This window comes from Salmo salar, chromosome ssa01 (genome assembly GCF_905237065.1).
Source record: "Salmo salar chromosome ssa01, Ssal_v3.1, whole genome shotgun sequence".
Taxonomy (NCBI): Eukaryota; Metazoa; Chordata; class Actinopteri; order Salmoniformes; family Salmonidae; genus Salmo; species Salmo salar.
Window position 1 is genome coordinate 57,324,655 of NC_059442.1, and position 13,950 is coordinate 57,338,604.

The 13,950-nt window shown below is 40.8% G+C and overlaps 1 pseudogene; it reads left to right on the plus strand.

Annotated features, from left to right (window-relative positions):
• The first annotated feature begins 11,766 nt into the window (after window positions 1-11,766).
• Window positions 11,767-13,753, plus strand: LOC106608651 (cystatin-F-like; annotated as a pseudogene).
• Window positions 13,754-13,950: the final 197 nt, after the last annotated feature.

Below are 13,950 nucleotides of genomic sequence, written 5' to 3' on the forward strand. Positions count from 1 at the left end.
GGGTCGAGCATAACACATCAACTCTGTTACACATAGATAGATAGGCTAGAAAGGTTTTCACAATTTAATTTTGGAGTGAAACTTGCATTCAATTGCCCCTCCCTGTTGCACACAACAAGCTTCCATTCCCCCTGTCACATGGGGCTTTATGGCTGATTTAAGATGAAATCCTCAACACTGCTATGGTCCACCCTGTTACTTCATTTGGCACTTAATAGGCACTTACTATAGTACATTTTTTAGTTGTGCTCTTTATGACAGAATGCTAACATAGGTGAAATATTACTTTTTTCCCACCTAGTTACACTACTCAAAATGCCCTTTCAGTGCTTATGGCCACAAGGTGAACAAATGTTAGATGTTGACATAAAAAAGGTCAGGTCTCAAGACATGGATAGCAATTGAGAATAAAATAATAATCTGTCTATTGTCACAACTGGTGGCACAGACCATCATTTCAGGAATAAATTCATGGTATTTGATATTACATTTATGTGAGGGAGAAAATCTAAATGATCTCAATTTCAGATCAGTTAAGTTATTTTATTGTTGTCGACAGCTCTTAGAAAACCTTTTCAAGTAATCCTATTTTTTTACCCTGTGTACTGCATTGACAAGGTTATTAGGCTTGCATAACCTATATAACATAATCTCATCACTAGGGAGTCAGACTTTGATTTAAATGCCAACCCATCCGTAAGTTCTCATATACATTTCTCACATTAAATAAGGGAGGTGATGACATAGAACAGTGCCTATAGAAAGGCTACACCCCCCTTTTCACATTTTTCTGCCTTAAAATGTAATAAAAAAATGTATTCAATTATATTTTTTTCCTTCAGATCTACACAACCTAATCCACATTTTTGAGGTGAAAGGAAGTTATAGAATATTATGTATACAGTGCATTCGGAAAATATTCAGACCATTTTACTTTTTCCACATTTTGTTACGTTACAGCCTTATTCTAAAATGTATTCAATAGTTTTTTTCCCCCACATCCATCTACACACAATACCTCATAATGACAAAGTAAAACAGTTTTTAAAAATGTTTTGCAAATGTATTAAAAATAAAAAACGTTAATATTACATTAACATAAGTACTGTAGTCAGACACTTTACTCAGTCCTCTCAAGCTCTGTCAGGTTGGATGGGGAGCGCTGCGCAGCCTTTTTCAGGTCTATCCAGAGATGTTCGATCGCCTTCAAGTCCGGGCTCTGGCTGGGCCACTCAAGGACATTCAGAGAATGTCACTCCTGCATTGTCTTGGCTGTGTGCTTAGGGTTGTTGTCCTGTTGTCACACCCTGATCTGTTTCACCTGTATTTGTGCAAAAACCAAGCCATGAGGTCGAAGGTGTCACACCCTGATCTGTGTTTCACCCTGACCTGAAACAGATCAGGGTGTGACACCTTCGACCTCATGGTGTCAATAATCGGGTGAATGATAGGCGAAGTCAGGTGCAGGAGAGAAGCGAAATGTAACCAAGCGCACTTTATTATAGTTCCAAAATACGAGAGCACTACATAAATCAAAATGTGCTCAAAACCACAGAACATAACCAAAGTAAAGCACGTAAATCAAACACCACGAAAACCATGAAACAATTACACACAAAACATGATGGGAAACAGAGGGTTAAATACAAGTAGATGGATTGGGGAAATGAAAACCAGGTGTGTATGGAAACCAGACAAGACAAATGGATAATAGAAAAATGGAGAGGCGATGGCTAGAAAGCCGGTGACGTCGATCGCCGAACGTCGCCCGAACAAGGAGAGGAGCTGACTTCGGCGGAAGTGGTGACACACGGCTTGGTTTTTGCTCTGACATCCACTGTCAACTGTGGGACATTATATACAGTGCATTCAGAGAGTATTTAGACCCCTTGACTTTTTCCACATTTTGTTACATTACAGCCTTATTCCAAAATTTAAAAAAATCCTTCATCAATCTGCACACAATACCCCATAATGACAAAGCGAAAACTTGTTTTCAGAATTTCTTGCTAATTTATACTAAATAAAAAACAGGAATGAAAAACATAAGGCTGTAATGTAACACTGTCTAAGGACCAACGCCAGAGATGAGAAGCAGGTACGGGGAGTCAACATTTAATAAGGAACAGAGATGAAACAAAAGAGGCACAACGTCAGCACACGGGTATACAAGGACATATGACAATAAATGCAGCAGCGGGGAACAGAGATGGGGAACTGACAAATATAGGTGAGGTAATAAACAGGTGATTGAGTCCAGGTGATTCCAATTATATGCTGATGTGCATGATGGGGAAAAGCAGGTGTGCGTAATGATGGCGGCAGGAGTGCGCAATGCTGGAGAGCCTGGCACCCTCGAGCGCCAGGGGGGAAGTGCGGCAGCAGGCGTGTATATGTTTACATAAGTGTTCAGACCCTTTGCTATGAGACTCGAAAATGAGCTCAGGTGCATCCTGTTTACATTGATCCTCCTTGAGATGTTTCTACAACATGATTGGAGTCCACCTGTGGTAAATTCAATTGATTGAACATGATTTCGAAAGGCACACACCTGTTTATATAAGGCTGGCTCAGAAAATAATCGCAATTTTTATCATTCTAACCAACTTGGAGGGTCACTCCTACATATTATATCACTCACATATTATCCTTTGGAAATGCATAATTATGGATATGAATGTCATTCTCTTTATGGTGCAATATCCTTCTTTGCATATTTGGGTATTATCCTACACACTGGCTATTATTTGAATAATCTCCACCCCCAAACAAGACAAAATTTGGTTGGACCAAACCTGAACCAATCACAGACGTGTATGTTTCAAGTTTGGGTATCACAGTACATCACAGTAGAGTAGAGTAGAATACGGTACAGTACAGTAGAGTAACAGAACAGTAAAGTAGAGTTCAGTACAGTACAGTATAGTGCAAAACAGTACATTATACTACTCTCTTCTACTCTAATGTGCTCTACTGTACTACTCTACCGTCTGGACTGGACCAAATCTGAACCAATCATGGACGTCTATGTTTAGGCCAAATCATGGCCGGTCCGGACCGGACCCAAAAACTACGCCTATGTACTTTCAAAATCAAGGCCAGGGCGAACTGAAGTTCAACTACTTTTCAATGTTCATGGATGTCCAGGGTGTCGGTCGGGGCTCAGGGGTAAGGATGCTGGTTACAGTAAATGGAAAGAGAGGGGGCTTATGGGTATGTGTCAGTAATACCCATGAGCCGGGAGAGGTAACATTAACTGGATATAGAGAAGACAGAGCGAGGGAGTGAGAGAGTTAGGGGTTGTCCAAATGGTTTTCCCATTGACCACCAGATGACCGAAAGAGAAAGAAAACAGTTATGAGCTAAACATAACAGTATGCCAGTAGATGGGAGGACAGTAGCAGGTGACCCAACTGTGGCTTGTCACTACTATGATTCCCCATTGTAGCCAATTCAGTTGCAGTCATTCAGTTACCAATTTGGCAACAGAATTCTGAATTTGAATCACTTAATAATTCAGAAACCAAATTCTTATCAGTTAAAACACCATAACTAACTGGTAGGTCTACCTTTACTATTACTTCTGTGAAATAAGAAAATATCTTAAAGATGTGTGGGTTTTTGGTAACAGAATGACAAGACACAAGGCCATATTTCTCTAAAATAATCAGTAAATGGTTTATAAGGTGCTACATTAATCATCAACTGATGTATTAGTAAGTGCATTTACTCACATTTACAAATGCACTCATTCACAAGTATTAAATATCCCATTCATGACATATAGAAATATATTAATAAATATGCATATGGTCAAACCATTAATCAACCATTAACAAATGCCTTAGTATTAATCTTATGAGTTGACAATAACTCCTTTATAACTGGTTTATAAGTACATTAGTAATACATTATTATTAATTGATCATTTACACAAATTGTGAACCTACAATGATCAAAAACCTTATTCATTATCTTATAAATCCTTAATAAATCATTTAAAATAGTGTTCATAAATGCGTAAATTACTATTTAAAGATTGCTTATTGACATTTACAAACATAGGAATAATGATTAATAAATGGCAAGTAAACTCTTTACCAACTATTTATAAACGTTTTATTAAGTGACCTTAATATAAAGTGGTACCTAAAAATGTACATCCCCAAGCTGCACATGGCTCTCTGGCTACCAAGGAAATCAAGTAATAATTAAACAACAGACACTTTGAGATATAAAAACAACCTCTCCCTTTCAAACGGAATCCTCCTGCAAGAGCAACATGAACTCGGAACGAATGCTCACATTGTTGGGCTGAGATAAATTTAGACCACTCCATCAAAATGGCAGGAACCACTCAGTCTATTTGATTGCTTACCTCTTGCAACAAGATTGGCCTCTAAAAGGCCCACAAATCAATACAGTATACTTGACAAGCCCATTTGCATCATGTTACTGTAGCGGTTTTTAAGGCTGACGGCATCATCAACTTTACCCAGTAACAGACCATTTTAGCCCAAAAACTGGTTGCCTCTGCCAGGAGGCTGAAACTAGGCCACAAGTGGATCTTCCAGCAAGACAATAACCCAAAGCACACATCAACATCTACAAAGAAATGGTTCATTGACCATAAAATCAACATTTTGCAATGGCCATCTCAGTATCCGGACTTGAACCCCATTGAAAACCTGTGGTTTGAATTGAAGAGGGCAGTCCATAAGCGCAGACGAAGGATATCAAGAATCTGGAAAGATTCTGTATGTAGTAATGGTCTAAGATCCCTCCAAATGTGTTCTCCAATCTCATAAATATATATTTTTAAAGGCTTAGTGCTGTTACTTTCACAAGGTGAGGTATTGAAAGGTATTGAAAACAGGGGTGCAAATAATTTTGACCCCTATCTTTTGGGGAAAAGAGATGATTACTTGATAAAAACAATCTCTTACTCTGAGCAATTGTATTAGTATAAAATAATATAATAAAAAATTTTTTTGCATACAGTATACATTAGCTCAGTGTTTGTATTATTTATTTTATACAGTATTTTTGGCTCATCTTTATCAAGGGTGCCAATACTTCTGGACCCGACTGTATATTCTATCACACATCAAAGTAAACATTTCAAAGTCAATATCTATCATGGTTTCTCACCTTGTTTTTTATAGATCTGAATGACAAAAATCTATTTCATGTTGAAGACGTACACTACATGGCCAAAAATATGTGGGCGATTAGGCCTGGCTCACAGTCGGCGTTCCAATTCATCCCAATGGTGTTCGCTGGGGTTGAGGTCAGGGCTCTGAGCAGGTAAGTCAAGTTCTTCCACACCGATCTCGAAAAAACATTTCTGTATGGACCTTGCTTTGTGCACGGGTCATTATCATGCTGAAACAGGAAAGTGGCTTCCCCAAAATGTTGCCACAAAGTTGGAAACACAGAATTGTATAGATTCTAGAATGTCATTGTATGCTGTAGCATTAAGATTTCCCTTCACTGGAACTAGCCCGAACCATGAAAAACAGCCCAAGAACATTATTCCTCCTCCACCAAACTTTACAGTTGGCACTATGTATTGGGGCAGGTAGCATTCTCCTGGCATCCGCCAAACCCAAATTCGTCCGTCGGACTGCCAGATGGTGAAGCGGGATTCCTCACTCCAGAGAACGCGTTTCCACTGCTCCAGAGTCCAATGGTGGCGAGCTTTACACCACTCCAGTCAACGTTTGGCATTACGCATGGTGATCTTAGGCTTGTGTAAGGCTGCTCGGCCATGGAAACCCAATTCTTGAAGCTCCCGACGAACAGTTCTTGTGCTGATGTTGATTCCAGAGACAGTTTGGAATTCGGTAGTGAGTGTTGCAACTGATGACAGCTGATCTTTATGCGCTACAAGCTTCAGCACTCGGCGGTCCCGTTTTGTGAGCTTGTGTGGTCTACCATTTAGTGGCTGTTGCCATTGTTGCTCCTAGATGTTTCCACTTCACAATAACAGCGCTTACGAACTGAGTTGTTGGAAAGGTAGCATCCTATCTCCATCGCTAACTATAACATTTTCCGCCAAGATAGAACTGCCAAAAGGGGTGGTGTTGCAATCTACTGCAAAGATAGCCTGTAGAGTTCTGTATTACTATCCAAGTCTGTACCGAAACAATTCAAGCTTCTACTTCTAAAAATGCACCTTTCCAGAAACAAGTCTCTCACTGTTGCCACTTGCTATAGACCTCCCTCTGCCTCCAGTTGTGCCCTCGATACCATATGTGAATTGATTGCCCCCCATCTATCTTCTGAGCTCGTGCTACTAGGTGACCTAAACTGGGACATGCTTAACACCCCGGCCATCCTACAATCTAAGCTTGATGCCCTCAATCTCACACAAATTATCAATGAACCTACCAGGTACAACCCCAAATCCATAAACACGGGCACCCTCATAGATGTCATCCTAACTAACTCGCCTTCCAAATACACCTCTGCTGTTTTCAATCAAGATCTCAGCGATCACTGCCTCATTGTCTGCATCCGTAATGGGTCTGCGACCAAACGACCACCCCTCATCACTGTCAAACGCTCCCTAAAACACTTCTGTGAGCAGGCCTTTCTAATCGACCTGGCTGGGGTATCCTGGAATGACATTGACCTCATCCCGTCAGTAGATGATGCCTGGCTATTCTTTAAAAGTGCCTTCCTCACCATCTTAAATAAGCATGACCCATTCAACAAATGTAGAACTAGGAATAGATATAGTCCTTGGTTCACTCCAGACCTGTCTGCCCTTGACCAGCACAAAAACATCCTGTGGCGTTCTGCATTAGCATCGAATAGCCCCCATGATATGCAACTTTTCAGGGAAGTTAGGAACATTTTTTTTACATTTACATTTTAGTCATTTAGCAGACACTCTTATCCAGAGCGAATGCATACATTGAACGCATACATTTCATAATTTTTTTTTTTCTTCCCCGTACTGGTCTCCCGTGGGAATCGAACCCACAACCCTGGCATTGCAAACACCATGCTCTACCAACTGAGCCACACGGGACCACAACAAATATACACAGGCAGTTAAGAAAGCTAAGGCTAGCTTTTTCAAACATTTGCATCCTGTAGTACTAACTCAAAAAAGTTCTGGGACACTGTAAAGTCCATGGAGAATAAGAGCACCTCCTCCCAGCTGCCCACTGCTCTGAGGCTAGGAAACACTGTTACCACCGATAAATCCACTATAATTGAAAATTTCAATAAGCATTTTCCCTACGGCTGGCCATGCTTTCCACCTGGCTACCCCGGTCAACTGCCCGGCACCCTCCACAGCAACCCGCCAAAGCCCCCACCGTTTCTCCTTCACCCAAATCTGTCACGTCCTGACCATAGAAAGTTGTTATTTTCTATGGTAGAGTAGGTCAGGGCGTGACAGGGGGAGTTTCTAGTTTAGTTTTTCTATGTTGTTATGTTCTAGTTTTGTATTTCTATGTTGGGATTTGTTTGGGATGATCTCCAATTAGAGGCAGCTGGTCATCGTTGTCTCTAATTGGAGATCATAATTAAGTAGGTGTTTTTTCCACCTGGGTTTGTGGGAGATTGGTTTTGAGTTAGTGTATGTTTCTACTCTGCGTCACGGTTTGTTGTTTTTGTTCGTTCAGTTAATTGTGTATGTATTGCATAGTTTCACAGTGAAAATAAAATGTGGAACGACACACACGCTGCACTTTGGTCCGCTCCTTCCTATGACAGTCGTGATAAAATCCAGATAGCTGATGTTCTGAAAGAGCTGCAAAATCTGGACCCCTACAAATCAGCTGGGCTAGACAATCTGGACGTTCTCTTTCTAAAATTATCTGCTGAAATTGTTGCAACCCCTATTACTAGCCTGTTCAACCTCTCTTTCGTATCGTCTGAGATTCCCAAAGATTGGAAAGCTGCCGCGGTCATTCCCCTCTTCAAAGGGGGTGACACTCTAGACCCAAACTGCTACAGACCTATATCTATCCTACCCTGTCTTTCTAAGGTCTTCGAAAGCCAAGTTAACAAACAGATTACCGACAATTTTCAATCCCACCGTACCTTCTCCGCTATGCAATCTGGTTTCAGAGCTGGTCATGGGTGCACCTCAGCCACGCTCAAGGTCCTAAATGACATAACCGCCATCGATAAGAGACATTACTGTGCAGCCGTATTCATCGACCTGGCCAAGGCTTTCGACTCTGTCATCACCACATTCTTATTGGCAGACTCGACAGCCTTGGTTTCTCAAATGATTGCCTCGCCTGGTTTACCAGCTACTTCTCTGATAGAGTTCAGCGTGTCAAATCGGAGGGCCTGTTGTCCGGACCTCTGGCAGTCTCTATGGGGGTGCCACAGGGTTCAATTCTCGGGCCGACTCTCTTCTCTGTATACATCAATGATGTTGCTCTTGCTGCTGGTGATTCTCTGATCCATCTCTACTCAGACAACACCATTCTGTATACTTCTGGCCCCTCTTTGGACACTGTTAACTAACCTCCAGACGAGCTTCAATGCCATACAACTCTCCTTCCGTGGCCTTTTACTTGCTCTTAAACGCAAGTAAAACTAAATGCATGCTATTCAATCGATCACTGCCTGCACCTGCTTGCCCGTCCAGCATCACTACTCTGGACGGCTCTGACTTAGAATACGTGGACAACTACAAATACCTAGGTGTCTGGTTATACTGCAAACTCTCCTTCCAGACTCACATTAAACATCTCCAATCCAAAATTAAATCTAGAATCGGCTTCCTATATCGCAATAAAGCATCCTTCACTCATGCTGCCAAACATACCCTCGTAAAACTTTACCATCCTACCGATACTTGACGTCGGTGATGTCATCTATAAAATAGCCTCCAACACTCTACTCAACAAACTGGATGCAGTCTATCACAGTGCCATCTGTTTTGTCACCAAAGCCCCATACACTACCCACTATTGCGACCTGTACGCCAAACCCACTGGCTACAGGTTATCTACAAGTCTCTGCTAGGTAAATCCCAGCCTTATCTCAGCTCACTGGTCACCATAGCAGCACCCACTCGTAGCACGCGCTCCAGCAGGTATATCTCACTGGTCACCCCCAAAGCCAATTCCTCCTTTGGTCGTCTTTCCTTCCAGTTCTCTGCAACCAATGACTGGAACGAACTGCAAAAATCTCTGAAGCTGGAGACTCATATCTCCCTCACTAGCTTTAAGCACCAGCTGTCAGAGCAGCTCACAGTACATAGCCCATCTGTAAACAGCCATCTATCTACCTACCTACCTCATCCCCATACTGTATTTATTTATTTATTTATCTTGCTCCTTTGCACCCCAATATCTCTACTTGCACATTCATCTTCTGCACATCTACCATTCCAGTGTTTAATTGCTATATTGTAATTACTTCGCCACCATGGCCTATTTATTGCCTTAACTCCCTTATCTTACCTTATTTGCACTCACTGTATATAGACTTTTTGTTTTCTTTTGTTCTACTGTATTATTGACTGTATGTTTTGTTTATTCCATGTGTAACTCTGTGTTGTTGTATGTGTTGAATTGCTATGCTTTATCTTGGCCAGGTCACAGTTGTAAATGAGAACTTGTTCTCAACTAGCCTACCTGGTTAAATAAAGGTGAAAAAAATATATATACAAAAAATGACGGTGCCACGTTGAAAGTCACTGAGCTCTTCAGTACGGGCCATTCTACTGCCAATGTTTGTCTATGGAGATTGCATGGCTGTGTGCTCGATTTTATACACCTGTTAGCAACAGGTGTGGCTGAAAAAGCTGAATACACTAATTTGAAGTGGTGTCCACATACTTTTGGCAATGTCGTGCACCTCACATAACTCATAGTGATAATTCATGCTTTTTTTATATTAAGAACAAATCTGCCAAAAGTCATAATTTCCTTGGTCAGGAAAGTGAGAGTGCAGTCAGTGGACATCAGACGTCCCATCTAAGAGTTAGTATAGGATTCTCAGAAACATTTTAAAAACATTTTTAAAAGGATCGCCTAGCAGAACTACAGGGTTAGATTTGAGGATATGTCATGTGTCTGATTGACTTATCATTGTGAGATACTAAGTAAATCATTGAAATCCAAAGACCAGTTTCTGCCAACATGAAGCGTGAAAAACAGGATTTTCCCTAGAGTGGGAAGCTGTGAAAAACCAAAATAAGATAACGTTCTCTGTCAGTGAGTGAGCAACGACAGATGGGGAGGGACTTTAATGACAGAGGTTCAACCTTAGAGCATCGGTGAACTACCATCTCTCTCCTCTGAAGTAGAACGTCTACTGACCTTTTTCAGAGAGCAGATTTTTTTAATGCAGAAAGATGTCAAAACCAGAATGCAATTCATGGTCAAGTGATGTGACAGGGAATAAAGAGACAATGAGGATACAGCCAATGAAGACCACATTTGACAGACATGACAAAATGTGTACAGTTTCCCACTTCTGGCTTTATCCCATTTATGGGATGTGGGACCAGTAAACCAGTTACTGGTCCAGTAAACCAGTTAAAGTTGAGCATTATAATTAACTTGATGTTACTTCTACATACTGAAAGTGCAATGCACTTCTTTACAGACAAGACACAAGTGAAATAAAAGTGCATCAGATGTTTTGAGGAGTGCAGTTTGGTCTCTCAAAACAGGGTTGTTAGAGTAAATGTTCAGATTTATCCACAGGATATAGTTTCCAAAAATGTCTCGATTCAGGTCACTCTGACATGGCCTAAACTGATTCCCCCAGTCAGTGTAATCATCGACGTTCTCTAGTTGAGATTTCTACAACTCCATGACGTTTTCCAAAATGTAATAATTCACATCTGGATTTCTACCTCCTTGTGTAAAATAAGACATTATTTTGTCAATTCAATGCAGACAAAGCTCGTGGAAAAGCGAGCTATGTCTACCAGCTGCTGGTGGTAATTGGTACTACAAACAATGTACAGTATATCTACAGTATGAGTAGCCCATAGAGTAGTGTTTTATGCCTGTACATGTCATGAATTTAGTCACTTTTACGGTTTTCTCAAAGCCTACTTTGGTTTCTTGTGGATGATTAGAAGCCTTTTTATTATTCATGTTTTATTACTTTTTATTGCCACTTTCCACAGACATCATTATTTTAAAAATCCCTTTTACGTTTACACAAGCAGCACTGTTCTTCTACTGTTCTTTATTTTCACTAATTGGTCTTTTTTTTGTGTGTGTGCGATATCCAATTGGATATCGGGAGAGGCGAAGGTCGAGAGCCATGAGATGTGTCGGAGGACACCATACAACTGGCCAAAGTGGCAGCGTGCATGCGCACGGCCCGCCACAGGAGTCGCTAGAGCGCGATGGGACAAGGACATCCCGGCCGGTAAAACCCTCCCCTAACCCGTGCGTCGTCATGGTTCTCGCGGTTGCGTATCTGTAGTGACGCCTCAAGCATTGCAGTGCCTTTGACTGCTGCACCACTCGGGAGGCTAACTAATTGGTCTTTTCACCAATCAGATCTGAAAAAGATCTGATGCGATTGGTCAAAAGACCAATTAGTGGGGAAAAAAATCAGAATTGGGCTGCCTGTCTAAACATAAAAATGATGCTATTACACAAGACTGTTCAACGGGAGCTTTAAACCAATGTAAGGCCAATTAAAAATTGGTTGTGGTTCTTTTATTTTATGTACTGATTAAATATAGGTTAAGCACCACCTTTCCATGTAACACAATTCATGAAAATAATGTTCTGTTGCAAAAAGATTAGAGAATGTCAATCAAAAGATATTGAAATGATCAAACTAGTTTGTTCAGTTTTCTCTATTGGCTACATCTGCTAGTTAATTGATTGTCTTGTGGAAGTAGGCCCATGGTAGGTTTTTCTAGTCTGCAACATGTGGTGGAAGTGTTGCCTTACAGGAAGTAAAATAAACAGAACAGTGTTGAGAAATCTCCAACAGGCATGGGGCTGAGTTACATGCTTCTGATCTTCTCTGGCTTGTGCTCAATTGGTAAGATCGTATTTTAATAGGATGAAATTGTCTGTGTTTAGTAGAAGTTGCATGTCATGTTTGTGAAGCCAGTTTATCTAGGTTTTCTTAGGATTGAGGATTTGTAAATTTATGTCCACAATTTAACAATTCTGATTACTTTACCATAACCACACAATGTCTGTAATTACAAAAATGTTGACTAATTAATTGTCTTTTGATCAGTAGCGGTGCATGACTGTTAATGATTATTCTTGTGAAATAATGCAACTGTATCCTGTTAGCGTTAGGCCCTTATGGCCTGGTTTCAGTTTCTTTGTGGGGAGTCAGATTTCTCTGCTCATGTTGGTTGACTTTATCGGTATGAGAAATATTGTCACTTGCCTTTGGCTACAGTTCTGACGGTCAGTTATAGCACAGTCTTGTGTAAGCTGACCTAATTCTGTGTTTTTATAGGAAGTGTAAGACCTGTAGAACCTAAAACCTAAAGTAGCAAACATTTTAGTGAATTTGTTGAATGAGCTTTTTTGTTTCCAGTCAGTTGCCAAAGGTTAGTGCCTGGCGCTCCATGTAAGATCAACACAAATGACAAGGGGGTCCTAAAAGCGCTGCTTCATGGGACCTATTCATTTAACAATCAGCTTTTCTCTTCAAGCCATCTGCAATTGAAAAAGCCGATAGACGGGTATGGAGGACTGACATCTTATACTGAAGTAGTCGTGTATATCGAATGTGTTCAATATGGTGTTGAAATAAGGTTGAAAGCTATGTTGAATTGAAGTTCATGCCTCACTGGTACAGTCCAACTATATTGTGAACCATACCATTTGGAATTGTTTCCCAACATCACATTTATGTTGTAGCCTTGGACAAACACCCCTCATTCAACTCATTGAGGGATTTGCTGATAAGTTGAATCAGGTGTGCTTGTCCAGGGCTACAATACAAATGTGTGCTGTTGGGGGAAACACTCGTATATTGTATGGCTCACAATATAGTTCAGGGCTTCCCAACCCTCTTCCTGGAGATCTACCATCCTGTGGGTTTTCAGTCCAACCCTAATTTAACACACCTGATTCTACTAATTAGCTGCTCAACCAGACCTTAACTAGCTGAATCAGATATGCTAAATTAGGGTTGACTGAACCTACAGGACAGTAGATCTCTGGGAAGAGGGTTGGGGCAGCCCTGATATAGTTGGACTACACCAGTGAGGCGCAAACTTCAGTTCAATGTAGCTTTCTGTTACAGATTGTAAAGGTACTCAAATACATTTTGGAAGTAGACCTCTCACGGACCGTGTGCCACAAAAACGGACACAGAGACCCAGACCTGGCCAACTGCAAGTTCCAACCAGATGGTTTGTTGCAGCAGGTATTGTATGTTTTTAGTTTAGAAATAAGTAGTGAATTGAAATATGATACATTATGTTGAAGTTTGTGTGTGTGTGTATAGCAACTGGGTGAAGATCAGCACTAATTTTGGCTGGCAAGTGGATCATAGCTGAAAGTAATGACATTGTTGGAGTGATTCATTATAATAGTGCATTTTTGTCTTTCAGACCTTCCACTGTGACTTTGAGGTTTGGTCTATACCTTGGCTCCACTTCATGAAGACTACCTATTTTTCGTGCAGCCCATCTGACCAACCTTCAACTTCTCCATGAAACCCAATCCATTCAATGTTCTGAGGAAGTTCCTAAGCCGTTTCCCTCCAAACATGATCCCATAACTGAGCATTTTCATTTCTCTAAATAAAATTGAGCCTTAACGTATGGTTTAGCAATGGCAATTACTATATGTCTTCAGTACCAATATGCATGTTAGGCTAACTTACACAGCTACAACAACCTAACCTTGTAATCCTGGACTGCTTTATCCCTTGCAAATTATACAATGATCAATTATAAATAATCATGTTTTGGCCTGAGTTAGTCTGCACAGACTGATAAATTCTGATCAATAACATCTT